The sequence below is a fragment of the Paramacrobiotus metropolitanus genome, unplaced genomic scaffold (assembly GCF_019649055.1).
Source record: "Paramacrobiotus metropolitanus isolate TYO unplaced genomic scaffold, Prichtersi_v1.0 Parri_scaffold0000008, whole genome shotgun sequence".
NCBI classification, from domain to species: Eukaryota; Metazoa; Tardigrada; class Eutardigrada; order Parachela; family Macrobiotidae; genus Paramacrobiotus; species Paramacrobiotus metropolitanus.
The window spans coordinates 2,780-8,779 of NW_026570228.1; the positions used below are offsets into that span (position 1 = coordinate 2,780).

The window sequence follows — 6,000 nt, forward strand, 5'->3', positions numbered from 1 at the left end:
AGCGCCGATTTATATTTGATCAAACCTGATGGAAATTCTTGTAAGTCTTAACCGAATGTACTGTAAAAATCATGTTCTGTCCTTGATTTGATGTTTAATGAATCCCTTGCTGTGTGTGTTAAGTATCTAATTTCGCGTTACAAAAATTTTAATTGAACACAGTCAACAAGAAATTCGTTTCTGATTTTTAGATGTTTTACTATAATTTTACCGTTGTAGATGCGATATGGGATTCGATAAAGGAAGAGGTCGCCGCTATTAATGCCGAATTATGCGCTGATATGCAACAGCCAGAGCATTCGTCTGTATTCGGTTGCCCGTTTTCGCCACCTCCAGTCCCGTGACCGGTGAAGGGGGGCAACACAGGATATTCTTGCCGGAGGACATCACGTCGACGATTCTCTATTTTGGGCTAAACAATCTCCCGTTGCTGAAATAATCTCAGTGATCGAATTAGACGATGGTAAAAGCGATTGCTGGCGCACGTATCCTTGCACAGCTGCTGTTGTTTCGAAATGCCTGGATTTCTGTCGGTAATACTCGGGATAGATGAAAGCGAGTATGTGACAGTTAAAAAAACTGTGTCGGTTGCACTGCTAAAATGAAATGGCCGTTTTATGTTTGATTTTGAGGGATGCCATGTTTTTGTATGTGATTCAGAAGATTCCACGCATTCCATAGCTTTATTGCGAAGCTTATAAGCATCAAGAATTAATCAAGCCACGTTACAGCAGCAACGCGTTTTGAATGCTTTCGATAGTAAGAATGGGAAGACCCGTCATTACCTGCACGCGGGTGTACCTGAGCAGAAATTCTGCACATACAGTGTGGGCAGCGATGGGTATGTCGGTAAATCCTTGAATATATGCCGCCCTCGGCATCAATTCGGTTCCATCCAGTAATAACTTTAACACGGTAAAAAAAACTCAATAAAACTGCAAGATAAGATCCTGGAAATCCGAAATCTTTTGCGTTGCTGGTTGCTTTATGCTTATTACATTTACATTGCTTTACATATTAAATTCCCTATTACATTACATTACATTTGCGTTACTTATTACGTTAAATTTACATTATGACAGTATTACGTTACTTATTACATTTACATTTTAGAATGCTTATTTAAAGCGATTCAGCTCTCAAATCTTTCTGAAAATCTTCGGTGAACCTTGCCAAGCAATAATATGCATTTTTCAGTTAAAGTATGACTTGCCATTTCTTTCAAGGTAAGCTCGAAAGTACTTTGTAATCGACTAATATTTGAACTGTGACTTTCCACCAAAATGCAAGTCGGGATTATTTAAGGTTATATAAACGAAACCACAAGTAAAATCACAAAGAACTACAGTAGTTACCAGTGGCCAAAAGAAAATAACAATCTAAATCTGTGAGTATCTGGCATCAACAAAAGAACCATTTACCTGTTAGCGCCTCATGCTTTTAATCGTATTTAGATCGTGTTACAATCATATTATTAATTTTATTTAATTTTAATCAATTTATAATATATTGTACTCATATCGACGATCGTGAATATGAGCAAAATTTGCCGGTCACGATTCCTTATGAACTGCAGACTATCCGGCTAGCAATGCGAAGCACTTGCAAATGTCTTTTTACTTCAGCCGGTGAACGGTGAACGTTGTACGTTTTTGAACGCTGAACGCATTGAGTTCGGTGAACGCTGTATGTTTTTCAAATGTCTGTTACTGTTACACCATGATTCACGACTAACAATAAACAAGAAGCGTCTGTCGAACAGCGATTCTCTTTATGCTCTCCAGTCCACAGTATTTATTGTTACTTGCTAATACCACCGGCTAAATGTGATAGATCTTTTGAATCACATCCTGCTTGTAAGTTGTAACTACCAACAACATTTGAAGTTAACGTTTTAATCGTTAACTTGGTTTAACGACGTAAGAGAAACGCCGGCACTGCTGATCTCTCATTCTGCGTCGCGCAAAAATAGCCCGTTGGACTTCACGCGGATCTACTGCCTTCCCTCCATTGCCTTGGAATGTGGAACCTTGACGCCCGAATCGCGGCCGCACGACAGCATCTACAATCCCTGGTTGCTAGCAAGGATCCCAAGGTAATTCACGTTCCTTCCGCATCCAGTGCTGCACCTGTACAGCCGCCGGCACAGTCCACGGAAATGTCCATGATCCTCCAGCTGATGATGAACCAACGAAATCAGATTAACCAGTTAACTCAGAAAATCGACGACTCCCAGGTGGTCAAACCTAGAAGCGCAGCAGAAACCAGCACCGGTAAGAAACCCCGCCACTGCCGACTGGGTTCCCTTATGTCAGTGAAAAGTGTTTGGAATAGTTATATGACCTCACGGTCAACATCGATTTGGATAAGCTGCTGCGCACGAACAGCATCATGTCTCCAATTCAGGGCGAAGCGAAATTCGAGATCCGGGATGGTAATTTTGTTTTGTCTGACTCGAAGCCCAAGAAGGTCACGATCACATCGTTTACTCTGTGGAATGAAGCCTTTATTGTTTTCCGCCGCGTACGCAGCTTCTATCACCCGGCACTGCAGCATCCGCTCGATTTCTACCAAACCCTTATCACAAAATTGGCGGGAATCTACGCGCCGGCTGTTTGGTTGGAGTACGACAAGACTTTTCGTGCCAGCCGTATTCGCGACTCCAACCATGATGAATGGAACCGATTGGACAGGAACTTGTTAGACCGTTGTGTGGCACGCCGTCCCGCTTCGCGCGCATCTGCCACTATGCCGGGAATGTACAATGGCTGACCATACTGACTAAGATTGTCCGAAAAAATTCCAGTTTGCCTCACAAAGTCGGGCCGATGTCTTGTCGGATCGAGCATATAAGCATATACCAGCTCATCTGTGCCACAACTGGAATAACGGGCGGTGTCCAAACGAATCCAGCTGCTGCTTTACGCACGCGTGCGGAAGATGCCGTTCATGTGACCATACGATTCGGGAGCACGAGTCAGCGCAGCATAGCGATGCAGGGAGTGGACACGTTATTTCTCGCAAATAGAGCAACATGGTGGCTGTCTTTGGTAAATATAATGTAGCGCGATATTTTCTTTTTCATAGAATTGCAGGTTTATTACAACCTATCCGCATAACACGCGGGCTCCGCAATCGTACGGCTCAGCATTTGGCGGCGCACAGCCTTAACCAAATGGCGAGATCAGCGAGCGTCACCACACTGGACATCAGGAGGATACCGCAAAAAGATAAGTTCACGCAAAAACTACAGTATACTTGATAATGTACAGTTTGCACATAAAAATATAATGTATGTATGTATGCATATGCACATAAATTATGTAAATGTATGTGTGTCTATATATATTAAGCACGGGAACGCGGTAACACCTGTCTGGATTGCGTGATTCAATATACTCCGTTTAATTATTAATGTCTGAATTTGTACCAAAAACTAGTATCGCTGACGTTTTATCTGGGTTGCAGAAACTGCGATACAGCGGGACAAACCCTACTACCACACCAGCTAATTTCCTTACCAGAAATCAACTGACCGTCATCACTCATTACCCACAAATAGTTTGGGGCCTTCCCGATGGCTCGCCATCTCCTGCTTCGCACCACAAGCTGGCCTCGCCATCATCACACTCCTATCCGCTTGCAACGCCTGCGCGTACCACATTGTTTGGGGCACCTCCTCACTCGCGCAGCTCTCTCGCTATGGTACGCGCAGAACCGCACCGGAAGGCAGTCTCATCCCCTGGCCACGAATCAGGGGAAGCACCTGGCCACGCATCAGGTGGTGGTCCCAACTCCCTGCGTCCTTGGGTGCGAGTCACCTGGCCACGTATCAGGTGTCGCCAACCTCCCTGACCACGAATCAGGGAGGACACCTGGCCACGCATCAGGTGTCTGCGATGGCATACACGCGCACACGCATACGCATTACGCATACACTCCTTCCCGGTGGCCGTGCATGTTCTGACGATACCACGAGAATCCGCGGCCGAGCTGAGGCTGGCCATTTGCCCAAAACCATTTGTCGGCGTTTCTCGAACATAGCCGTTAAGTACGGTAGATCCAGTTTAGACCGATTCAGTTTTCGAAACAGCTAGCCGAATAAAGTAATCGCAAAGTATGGCTGTGTTTTTCGCTTTGCATTTGCAGGTTTCAGTTTCCTATACAGTAACAATACTACACTACAGACTGTAGCCTGGTCAATAATTTTTTTGCATTCGTGTTTTACGACAGTAATCAATCCTATTCCGTCCGGCGTCCAGTATTTGTGGTGACTGACTCAGTTTTGCACTTTAAAATGCTAAACAGCAGAGGATTTGTTTCCTTCAATTTGGATGAGAAGAAAACTGTTCTGTCAATTCGTGAATATGTTTCGTGAGAGCCACGATTCCAGTCAAAGCTCTGGACCTTCATCAACTGCTGCGAGAGGATCCAGCGCAGTATCTTCGGAGCTTTGAGCTCCGAGAGGACAATTTCAATAATGTCGTTCATATGCCGAACGTTGTGGAATCTGCCACACCTGAACATGTGCGTCCCATCGTTACTCCTACCGTCAATCCTGCAGGCGGCTGTAAAAAAATCCACCGTTGCCCAAATTTTCGCAAAGACCAAGTTAAGCAATTAGAGAGCTTTTATAAGAACTGTCCCTATCCGAACTTTGCTCAGCGCACTGAATTGGCCGAAATTATTGGAGAGAGCACAGGTGAGCAGCCAGTGTGGAGGTGGTTCAGGAGAAGACGTTACAAGCAGCGCAGAACTGGGGGCACTGTTCCGGCTGCCAGCCCTCCACATCGACTTGCAGTCCTGCAGCTACGAAATCCCTCACATCCGGTCCAGTTGAGTCTGCTCCCGCAACCCCGTTTTTCCCGCAGACTTTGCGGATTTCACCGGCATCAGGCGTGCAAAGCGGATTTCAGTTGAAATACAGCGGTCAGGCCAACGACATATCCTTCGGATGGTCATGCCTGCTGGCGGTGATCATCCGTACTTGATTATGCCAGGTGGAAATTCGTGTAAGTCTTGAACAAATGTAATAACAGTTACTCAGCCGGTGTGGGCTCGATTTAATATTTAATGGATCTCTTACTCGTGTATAAAAAATCCAGTTTCGCGCTTCAAAATTGTTGCAGGCTCAGAAGGACGTCCACCGTAACTGTGACCTTAAATGTTTCTTTGCGAGTAGGTTTTACAGAATAATTTTCAATATGGCTGGCAAAAATTTTAGATAAGAAATTTTTGCTATGTTTCCATCTAAAATTTCCTGGCAAAATTTTCCCATCTAAAATTTTTGCCATGTTCCGAGAACAGCGGAATCTTTATCTGTCTGGGAGACCTCACCGGTTGCATAATTTTACTCTTTACACTTCATAATCGTAACATTCATTCTACAAATTTTTGCTCCTATTTAAAAATGTATTTACTTCTACGCTTCGGTCATGCAGTGCCCGCCAGAAGCGAGTGCACTTACCTAGTTAGGTTAGTATTGCTTTAAAGTGCACTTTAAAGACCGTGGTAAAACGCCATTGTGCATGGCGTAGTTGATCGTGTTGTAAATCTATTCTGTTGCAGAAAAGCCGGATTCAGATGCTTCTGGATTGATCAACAATATTACTGGTCACTTTCACTCCTCATTATGGACGTTTAGTCGTCCCCACATTTTTGCCACTGCTTTACGACTTACGAGAGGGGCTGATGACTGCTGCGGTGCAGGTGACCAATTGTTTTCAATGTAATTTATAAGTGACCGATTGTTAATCAATCTCGAAGTAGGGTTAAAAGTTGTATGTAGCCAATCGCCCAAAATTTTAGAAAAATAATGTACATCTGTGAGGAATTAGCTCAAAAATACACAGATTAAATCAAGTCAGTCACAGCGTCCACAATGTTCGCTTTCGGATTAATCAAACCCAGTGAAATACTTCATGATAACATTTTTGCAAAGTGCATTCGCGTTTGCTGAATACACTTTATACAGACACATGTTGGTAAAAATCGTACTGG

At 44.0% G+C, this 6,000-nt stretch overlaps 1 long non-coding RNA gene across 1 annotated transcript; it reads left to right on the top strand.

The window, feature by feature from the left end:
- The first annotated feature begins 3,758 nt into the window (after positions 1-3,758).
- Positions 3,759-5,704, top strand: LOC129582813 (uncharacterized). The gene is made up of 3 exons (XR_008689688.1): positions 3,759-4,046; positions 4,234-5,012; positions 5,569-5,704. It is a non-coding gene; the product is annotated as an uncharacterized LOC129582813 (long non-coding RNA).
- Positions 5,705-6,000: the final 296 nt, after the last annotated feature.